The sequence below is a fragment of the Oreochromis aureus genome, linkage group 2 (assembly GCF_013358895.1).
Source record: "Oreochromis aureus strain Israel breed Guangdong linkage group 2, ZZ_aureus, whole genome shotgun sequence".
NCBI lineage: Eukaryota > Metazoa > Chordata > Actinopteri > Cichliformes > Cichlidae > Oreochromis > Oreochromis aureus.
Window position 1 is genome coordinate 30,129,530 of NC_052943.1, and position 11,278 is coordinate 30,140,807.

Consider the following 11,278-nt stretch of genomic DNA (forward strand, 5'->3'; position numbering starts at 1 on the left):
AAATAAAATGCAAGTAGGGATTAAAACTGCAGAATTAATGATTACCGGTGGTGGACATGCTAGCGCTTAATGCAGTGTTTTGATTTTGCTGTCACTCGTACCTACAATGCAATGCGCGAAAGTCACATGGTCTGTCGATCTCTATTGATCAACGGGCTTTGATCAGTGCGAAAAGCTAACTGTCTCTCAGCAGTTTGTGAAATACCTGTTCAGTTCAGCTCGAGCCAAAATGGCTAAAGCTGGGCATACACTGTGCAATTTTTGGCCCATTTTAAGACAATTTTTCAGTCATGTGACCATTTTGGGGATCGGCCTGAGTTTCGCCTTTATTGTGTGTCGTGCATCGTGTAGTATACATGGGGTAATGAGAAGCGATTAACACCTCACGACCAGCTCCCGATCAGCAATCGTGTGGTCACAAGAAAATCAAACCTGTTTGAAATCCTGGTCGCCCCTCGTGAGGCTATCGCACTGTTGAAGCAGTGCCACGAGCCGATTTAACGCAACCTCTCACACTGCGCATGCGCAAACACAGAAATGGATGTGACAAAGATGGAGTAGCATGGCAGTGCAGCACATGATCTGGACACAAGCGATGAAGGCCCAACTTGTAGAACTTTGGCAAGCTCATCCAAGCCTTTTCGATGTGGCCTCATAAAATTATCACGAATGCAACAACCGTGAAAAGAGTTGGATGACATTTGTAAATGACCACCGCAGACCTGACGGCATGAACATGCTTTTAAGCATCACTTTATTGCACACACTATTTACACTTTTCTCACGGATGCTGTGCACACTCGGCTGCAGTTCTCCCGCTGCCAGCCGCACACATCACCAACAACAACAACATGATAGGACTCAGCTCAGCCTTTTAACCCGGCAAGCCATGATTACGGATGCCCTGCAGGTGCATACACCTACCCTGCCGACCACACCCCACCACATAATTGCTGCTCGATTGCAGCTGCCTGGTCAATGTTTTTCATTAGCAGTTTAGCAAAGTGTGTCTGTGTGTCTGTGTGAGTGAAAGACAGAGAGGGAGAGAGAGAGAGTGCGAGAGACAGATTTCGTGTTATAAGGTTTTGTAACACTTCATGTTACTATTTCATGTTATTATGGACGCACAGTGTGAGCATTCAGGTCGCATCAGAGCATCAGGCCATATAGTGTGAGACTATGCATCGTGACCTACAAACTTCTAACCCCTGCGATTCAGTCGTACAGTTTGAGTAGGAGCTGAATAACGTGACTAAAAAAATCGCAGTGTAGGCCCAGCTTTAGATAAACAAGATCACCGCACAGGAAGCAGAACTGTCAGTTTCTCTAGGTGGGCCCACAACAGAGCCAGGGAAGGGAGGAGTGGTCCTAGATGATGGCTGACACGGCGGCTATCCAGTGGGAGCAGGCGGCGGAGGTGCGTCGCCAGCAGGAAGAGCTGCGGGACCAGACCTAGCGCCTCCTGAAAAGGGAGGAGGTGCAGGAGGGTCCTGTCCAGCCAGGAGCAGTGGAGCAGCTGCTCCAGCCGGAGACGATGGAGGGGCCGCGCGGGGAGACGGAGGTCCCCGTGTCAGGGGGACCTGCGCGACCTGGGGCCGAGAGCGAGACGCGAGCTGTCCCGGAACAACGGACGCTGGTCCAGCCGGCAGTGAGCAGGTGTTCATCCAATCATGTTTCTCATGGAGGCGTCACACACCAAAGAAGAAAATGCAACAGGGCTCGCTTTGTGAAGAATCAGAGCAGTTTCCGGGAATGAAAAGTGCATTCATCTATTGTTAGTGGAGCGTGTTTAAAGACGTGAAATGCTGCAAAAACAAGTGGAAGCTCCAATATTGTGATCCCCCACAGACTCAGTCATGTTCCTGAGCTGATTAAAGACACATATTGAAGAGCAAACGAGATACGAACACCTTCGTCTGCAGTCTGACAGTGTGATGGGACGACAGCATGTGAGAGATAAATGCAGGACAGCGTGTGCATGTTTTTAAACTCCCCTTTTAAAAGAAACGCTCTTATCTGGCCGAGTCCTGACATTACCTGATAAGGTGTGTCTGTTTTGGGTGAACCTGCTTTCAGCTGCTTTCACTTCAAGTTAGTGACTCCTGTTTTCTGAAGCTACAGCTGAAACTTCAGCTGATATTGTGTGCACTCATTATCCATCCTTCTCTCTGTCCGTCTGCCATCCATCCATCTGTCCGTCCGTCCATCCATCCATCATTTAATCAGTCTGCCCATCCATCCATCCATCTATCTGTTAATCAGTCCCTGTTAATCTGTCCATCTGCCCATCCACACATCCATCCATCATTTAATCAGTCTGCCTGTCCATCCATCCATCCATCCATCCATCCATCAATCAGTCCGTCCGTCGATACATCCATCTGTTAATAAGTCCATCCACCCGTCAATCAGTCCATCTGTCCATCCATCCATCCATCATTCAGTCCATCCATCCCTTCAGACTCGGGGCAGACTGCACATATCACAGCAGTTGCAGTCTGTGGAAGGTTTTATTTCAGTGGTTAATTCTTTCAATCTACAAATAGTAATTTTACATTTAGACTCCAAACATCAAGCTGCTCCGTCTGCAGTGCAGCAGAGGCCTTCCCACCAGCTGTTTGACTCCCTCAGTTTCCTGATTATGTCATCATCCTGACAGCCTGACATGATCTGACTGATTACAGTGATGATGTTTCAGCACTAAATCACACAGACCCTGAAGCACTTGCTGATGACTAAGCATCTACTCAGCCAACAATTTGCCCTGCTTCCTTAGCATAATGAGTGTGATATAATATTTCATATAAGAATATGACTCTCATTATTCCTGGTGATGAAGGTCACACCCTTCCTGCACAGGACACTGCAGGAAACCTGGGAATAAGCTGATTGTTCCTGAACAGTGCAAAAATGTGAGAGGAGGTGAAAATGCTGAAAATCTGCTGGTTAAAATTTTATATTTGCTCTTGTAGTAAGACATAACCGGTGGACATACAGTGGCTTGCAAAAGTATTCGGCCCCCTTGAACTTTTCCACATTTTGTCACATTACAGCCACAAACATGAATCAATTTTATTGGAATTCCAGGTGAAAGACCAATACAAAGTGGTGTACACGTGAGAAGTGGAACGAAAATCATACATGATTCCAAACATTCTTTACAAATAAATAACTGAAAAGTGGGGTGTGCGTAATTATTCAGCCCCCTGAGTCAATACTTTGTAGAACCACCTTTTGCTGCAGTTACAGCTGCCAGTCTTTTAGGGTATGTCTCTACCAGCGTTGCACATCTAGAGACTGAAATCGTTGCCCATTCTTCTTTGCAAAACAGCTCCAGCTCAGTCAGATTAGATGGATAGCGTTTGTGAACAGCAGTTTTCAGATCTTGCCACAGATTCTCGATTGGATTTAGATCTGGACTTTGACTGGGTCATTCTAACACATGGATATGTTTTGTTTTAAACCGTTCCATTGTTGCCCTGGCTTTATGTTTAGGGTCGTTGTCCTGCTGGAAGGTGAACCTCCGCCCCAGTCTCAAGTCTTTTGCAGACTCCAAGAGGTTTTCTTCCAAGATTGCCCTGTATTTGGCTCCATCCATCTTCCCATCAACTCTGACCAGCTTCCCTATCCCTGCTGAAGAGAAGCACCCCCAGAGCATGATGCTGCCACCACCATATTTGACAGTGGGGATGGTGTGTTCAGAGTGATGTGCCGTGTTAGTTTTCCGCCACACATATTTGCATTTTGGCCAAAAAGTTCCATTTCGGTCTCATCTGACCAGAGCACCTTCTTCCACATGTTTGCTGTGTCCCCCACATGGTTTGTGGCAAACTGCAAACAGAACTTCTGTTAACAATGGCTTTCTTCTTGCCACTCTTCCATAAAGGCCAACTTTGTGCAGTGCACGACTAATAGTTGTCCTATGGACAGATTCCCCCACCTGAGCTGTAGATCTCTGCAGCTCGTCCAGAGTCACCATGCAGTCTTGGCTGCATTTCTGATCAGCGCTCTCCTTGTTCGGCCTGTGAGCTTAGGTGGACGGCCTTGTCTTGGTAGGTTTACAGTTGTGCCATACTCCTCCCATTTCTGGATGATGGCTTGAACAGCGCTCCGTGGGATGTTCAAGGCTTGGGAAATCTTTTTGTAGCCTAAGCCTGCTTTAAATTTCTCAATAACTTTATCCCTGACCTGTCTGGTGTGTTCTTTGGACTTCATGGTGTTGTTGCTCCCAATATTCTCTTAGACAACCTCTGAGGCCGTCACAGAGCAGCTGTATTTGTGCTGACATTAGATTACACACAGGTGCACTCTATTTAGTCATTAGCACTCATCAGGCAATGTCTATGGGCAACTGACTGCACTCAGACCAAAGGGGGCTGAATAATTACGCACACCCCACTTTTCAGTTATTTATTTGTAAAAATGTTTGGAATCATGTATGATTCTCGTTCCACTTCTCACGTGTACACCACTCTGTATTGGTCTTTCACCTGGAATTCCAATAAAATTGATTCATGTTTGTGGCTGTAATGTGGCAAAATGTGGAAAAGTTCAAGGGGGCTTTTGCAAGCCACTGTATGACCCAGAGCCAGTAAAGGTATGTCAGCCAGGGAGGTTGGCCAGCTGCTTCTCTAGTTTTTCAGCCACGAATCACAGCTTTGAGCTGATGAAATACACTGACTGTGGAAGTGTGACGGGCGTGGGCAAGGGGAGGTAACGTATAGAGAGAAGAATGATGGGATTTAGTCAACGAAGCACATCGCTTCACTTTTCATGGTTAAGTTGGAAAGAAATTCACATATTTGAGCTGCGGTGATCAATAACTCATAAGAAACATTATTAGAGCACCAGCAACAGCTCTGAATCTTCCTCCGAGCTGGACAGACAGCACTGGAAAACAGCACAGACACAATCGGTGATAACTTTGTGTTGACACGTTCTTACATTTGGTCCCATCAGTTTCTACTGTAGTCACTGAGTTTTTAATTTTTTATTCCACATTTTTTTTTAAAAATGACCAGACAAAAATTTTTTTCCCGCTAACTGACCGTGAGAAGGAGATGTGCCCTCTCTGCATGGATACACTCAGTCTCAGGACCGAAGTTTCCAAACTAAGTTATTTTTCTTTTCTGTTTTAACTGACGAGAATTCTCCTACAGCAACATGGAACACATCTTCCTAACTTATGTATTTTGGCTGACACTTTTCACAGTAATGAAATAATACTTTGAGTACTGTATAGCTTTCAGTGGTTAACTGAAATACAAATACTGACACAATAACCATCATGCAATATGGCGGGACGATAGCGAAAGCTAGCTTACACAGCAAAATAAACAGTGCACAGTTCACCTTTTACAATGAACAACGATGACGGACTAAAAGTAACACAAGTTTCTGAGTTTGTAGAGTTTTGTGCATTCTAATTACCTTAACCAGGACAAATAGTGAGTAGGGGTAAATGAACATACTGACATGCGGCTTTCGCTTTCGCTTTCACTCGTCTGCATTGAATCCCCCTACTGGAGACCTGAGGTATTACCAATGGATCAACACCTAAAAACCTCAATGAACTGAAGTAATGTAAAGAAGAGTGAGTTCCTCCACAGTGATGCGACAGACTGCAAACATCACCGAACTTATCATGGGGTGGACTCTTCACTGCCGAGAGTGAGGTACAAACTCTCTGTCACATGACTGTAGGAGCATGTGTGTAAACAAAATCATATACACTATACTGCCAAAAGTATTTTATTATTTTATTTATGTATTATATTATAGTAAAAGTATTTGCTTGTCTGCCTTCACACACAGTCTTTATGGCCCATGCTTTGTTCACTGGTGTGAAGTCATGTTGGAACAGGAAGGGGCCATCACTCACACACAGGAAGTGTGCAGTGCTACTTCCTGCCTTTAGACCTCAGCTGTGAAGCTGCCTGTGCTGTCAGATGGATGTTAGACAGATGAGAAGGTCACAGAGAGGAGAAACAACACTGCAGGTTCCCGTGTTTGGAGTCTGCGCTGCAGGGCCTGTCATTATAAAAATACAGATTAGATCAGTCCAGCCTCTGATCTAAGAGGCAACATACACGGCAACAGTTTCAGGACACGTGCAGACGAGGGAAAATGGATACAAAGGATGGTGAAGATGGAGCTGCAAGGCAGGAGGAAAAGAGAAAAACCTCAGAGAAGATTCATGGACGCAGTGAAGGAGGACATGCAGAGGATGCTGGGATAGGATGAATGGAGACAGATGTGGAGACGTGATGAGGGCAACCTGCTGAAGTTCAGTCTGAAACTGAAAAAACATCCAGTGGAGACCACTGTGCGTCAATAACCACTTGTTACAGCAACAGAAGACTACGTCGGTGTCACTGCTGTCAGTAGGAACAGGAAACTGAGGCTACGGCTCACACACTCTCAAATCTGGACAACAGAAGCTGGAGAAACGTTTCCTGATCTGATGAATCTTGATTTCTGCTGCAACATTTAGATGGTTGGGTCGGAGCCTGAAATCATGGATCCATCCTGCCTTGACTGTGCAGGATGTGTAGATGTGGTAAAATGGGCTCCAGCAGTCCATCGCTGTAGATCCATTGTTGGAGAAATCTCTGTGTCAGACGCATCCTCATTATCAGTTCAGGCTAAAATTAACGGCACGGCTGCTGCAGCAGGAAATAAGCATCCGTTTACGGTGAATCACTGCAAACAAGGCAAAGGTGTAAACCCCAGCAGAGCATGCCTGCCATAGTCTGCACACACACAGACACACACACACACACACATAAATACACACTCTAGTCAAACCATATTAGACGGTGGCCTGCTGGATTTTAGAATCAAGGATCAAACATATAGGGAGTTCATATTTATGTTCACAGGAGTGTGTGTGTGTGTGTGTGTGTGTGTGTGTGTGTGTGTGTGTGTGTGTGTGTGTGTGTGTTTGTGTGTGTGTGTGTGTTGTGTTTGGAAAGACATCAAACATCTTCAATTATTTCAGCACCTTGGGTGTCGTTCTCATTATCTACTTAGAACGACCAGTGTGAGAGGGTGTGTGTCTGTGTGTGTCTGTGTGTGTCATGTGTGTGTGTGATTTTATGAGCAGTGAGTTGAACAGCTGAGGAGTAACACAAACGTCCCGAAGATCCACCCACCTGTGCTGCTTTATGGAGCACATGATGCAGAAAAACATTGATGCCAATGAGGAAGTCAGCGCTGGAGTCAGCAGACTTTCACTGAAACGTCTCCACTCAGACCTCTGACTTTAGAGATGGACCCCAAAATGACTCCAGTCAGAAGTCTCCACTCAGTTGTGAGCAAAGATGCAACCCTGCACAACTCACGTATAATAAGCCACAGAAGTAACTTTAAACAGAGCACTATTACTAAATGTTTGTGGAACTGCTTCATTAATCGTTCATTGCTGTTAGTACAGAAAATAATGATTGTCTTAATCTTCCACCACTTGAGGCTTTATGGAGCTTTACAGTACGTTTCAGCCCTTTGTTTACTTGGTGCTGTAATTTTCAACCACAGCAGGGAACCGTTCTGCGAGAAAAGGCTCGGAAAGCCCACATCAGAATGTAGAGAATAAACCATTTGAGAGCTACACATTTCATTTTCAGCCTAAAACAATGACATGCATTTATCAGGTGGACACAAATCTGATCAATGCCAGAAAGATCATTGTGTATTTAAAAGTGGCTTTACGACGGCTGCTGCAGGTTTGATACAGAGATGAAGAGTTGGGACTGAGAAAGAGCAAACGGTACTCACAAATACAGCGATTACCTGCTGATGCCAGGGGGGGAGGATTCATACCTCAGTTCAGGCAACCTTTTCCAATCCAGATGGTGACAGGGCAGGTCAGTGAGTGACCTCCTCTATGGTGCCGGATTAAAGAGCCTCTCGGATGAGCGCTTACAACTGACACAGCATCTCTAAAACCTAAACTCAAGTCGAACATTTTTAAATAATAAAAAGTAAAGTGTCACCATCCACCTGCCAGTCAAAGAGGCCATACCCCTAATAATGCAAACTTTAAGCCTTAATATAATGAATGATATTTGGAGACCAGAGCAGTTTTTATATCAGGCTGTGAACATGCTCACTCCTGAGAGTCTATAGGACTGGTTCAGTGCTGCCTCTGCTGGAGGTTTGGGTGCTTCAGGCTTCAGGCTTCAGCCGTGGCTGCTGATGCTTGTTTGCAGCTAAATATTTGCTTTCATCCAGCAGATGAAACCAGTTCTGTATGATCTGTATGAGCTGTTTTTCTGACCTGAGTGGACATTCATGAGAAATTTCTCTGCTCTGCAGGCACTCAGAGTGACTCAGCAGATTAATTTTTTTCATTCTCTGACCTGAGAGTGGACTTTACAATCGGCCCAGACATTTGTTGCTTTTTCCCCCGCCTGCTGGTCATCATGCATAAATTCCTTATTTCCAGGTGTGCCTCTGTGCTTCTTCTTGATTGAATTTGGCAAGTGGATGCCTCGGGGTCTGAATAAACATGCCCTGAAATCACTGACAGGTATTTGTCTGTGATAAACTGATGCATAGAAAATGTAAATAAGAACCGGTCACTGTTTCTATATTTTGTCTGTGTTTTTCTTGACATATGAGGCTTTCTGTGCCTCGTACAGCAGAGCAACTCTCGCTCATCAATAATAATGTACAGTATAAAGCATGCTTCAGCTATCATCTAAAAGACGCAGGTGTATTTGCATACACGCCGTGTGTGTGTGTGCGTTTGTGCATCAAAAGCACTGAATCACATTATTCACAGTGGAGACTCGGGCACCAATAAAGTGCATGTGAGATGAGGCAGCCGAGTATTTGGCCTGCTTGGATGAAAATCCAAAGACTTAGCGAGCATTACGTTTGATGTGGAAATTAAAGATTCAGATTCTCAGGGCGCCGTCTTGTCTTTGCACACCTCAGCCTCCACCTTCTTCTTCCTCTGCTCCTGTTTTGGGGGAAGGCGCGTGATCTAGATCTGTCTCCTTGTTCAGTCCGTAGGACTCAGTTACTGTACTTCATTCAAAAACAGGTGAGCTTCTATTTTTGCTCCTGGTCCTTTATATTCAGTCTGCACAAAGGAAGAGCTGCTCAGTAAGAAGAAATAAGAAGTGCCATCACATCTCTCCAGGGTAACACATTCATAACAATATGCAAACAACTACAAATATAACCTTGGAACAAAATATCCTCCTACAATCAGTTCGTTCAGACTCATGTCTGATTGACCGTTTCAAGTCAAAAGGCTTTCTTGTGTCAGGAATGCGGCTCTATGATAAATCACACTGCACGTATCACACGGTAGGCCCATGTTTCCAGGGGTTCTTGTATTCACAGCAGTCTCTTTGAGCCGCACCTCACTAACATTAGGAACAAAGGCCAGCAGCTCAGACTGAATGTGCATGTGTTCATGTGGTGATGCAGAAACTGTAAAAATGTTGTTCAGCTCGATTTTAATCTGCTGCTGAGTCTCTTTATCACTGCTGGAAACTCAATACTAAAATTACTATTGAATTAAGATATTCATTTGCATCAATATTGACACTTTGTTTCTTTGTTTCCTCCAGCTGGCACAGCTTCACACAGACACACAGCTCCCCCCCTCACTAACAGCTGAAGTCGTTAACGTTCATCACACAGAACAACATTTTAGGAGGAAGCAAAGCTCCTTTTTCAATGACACTGAAGTATCAAACAGTTACATAAATGCTAAGCTGGCCAGTGCACATGTTAGCATTAGCTGTTTGACTATTAGTTACCCAACGGTTAGCAGTTACAGAAGACAGTCCAGAGCTTGGAGAACTAATCAGGGCAAATAAACAGCGAAACAATGATAAATCCCTCAACCTCTACAATAATTATATCACTCATAACATCTCTGACTGGAGCAGGGGATGCTTACAGGGATCATTTTGTTAATGAAGCCACGTACATTTTTTTACCTTCATACTGTGAATGCTTTTAGAGGCTGTTGAAGTGCACAGGCGTGGCTCCAGATTCACTGTTTCTTCCCTCAGATCTTCATGAGGATTTCACAAGATATCTACATGAAATCTTTGGAACTGAGAAACATTTAAGCTCTGTTAAAGTTTTTACATCGTCCAGACATGATTCCCTGTGTCTCTGAATTTTTTAATAGTTAACGGGAGGATTTGGTGGAGAGACTGTACAACAAAGAAATCAGCTGATTCTGAGGTAGTCAGGTTGGACTGATTTTAGATGGAGTGACCAGCAGAGGGATGGAACATAGATCTGAGAAATCCAGCTTTCATCCATGTTTGGGTTTAACAGCAGCAGCAGCGGGATGATGTGTGAGCATACCGACCCCTCTAAGGAAGACGAATTATTTTTATCTTGTGAACGCAGGATAATTATGGATGGGAATACATTCTAATCTTCTGCATGAAGATAAAAATATAGGGAATATTTTTGGTACTTCAGAAGCTCAGCAGCAGATAGTTCATCAAAATCAAGAAATGAGGCCTGCAGCTCCATGTTTCACAAACAGCTGTCACCCAAAATCTCCTTTTATGCTCCAAAGTTAAATTTGGAACTCTTTGTTCATTTTGGCGACTGTGACAGCTTACAGGAAGTTACAGGAAGTGAAGCACCGCCATGACACGGAGCTTCACCCACTCCATCATTTCTTTGTGAGATTTCCAACTTATAATGTGGGCATTCTTTGGTAAAGGACTTTTAAAAATCAACCATCACTCAGCACATTTAATGGAGTCATGTTCATCTCCCCTCTGCTAGGAGTTGTGTATTTGTTCCCCTTCTTATTGAGCATATGGAGATATGACAGATACGGCACAAACTATGTGTGTTTAACAGCCGAGCATCCTGGCCTCATTAAACACACCAAACATGTTTTATTACGTTACTGACCGCCACACTATTTGCCATATCAAGAAAAAATTATGGAATCACCTTTCAAATCCCGGACAGATCTAAATATGCAAACTAAGTCTGTTTGCAGAAGGAAACCTGACAGAGCACACGCTCAGCCAACTTTTCTCAAATTTGGAGCAAGTGCAACCAAAATATGAAGCTTACGTGGAGACGGTGTAAGAGGTCAGAGCATCAGGACAGAAACTCCAATCAGTATAGCCTAGAATACAAAATGCAGTAACAACAAAGGAAACACAGACGGGACGGAGCAGGAGCCGCTGTTTGAGACACAACTGTCTGAAAGTGGACTCAGACTCAGAAAAGACAAAAACAAACCAGTACGGTGCTAAAGACGAGCAATTGCCCGCAT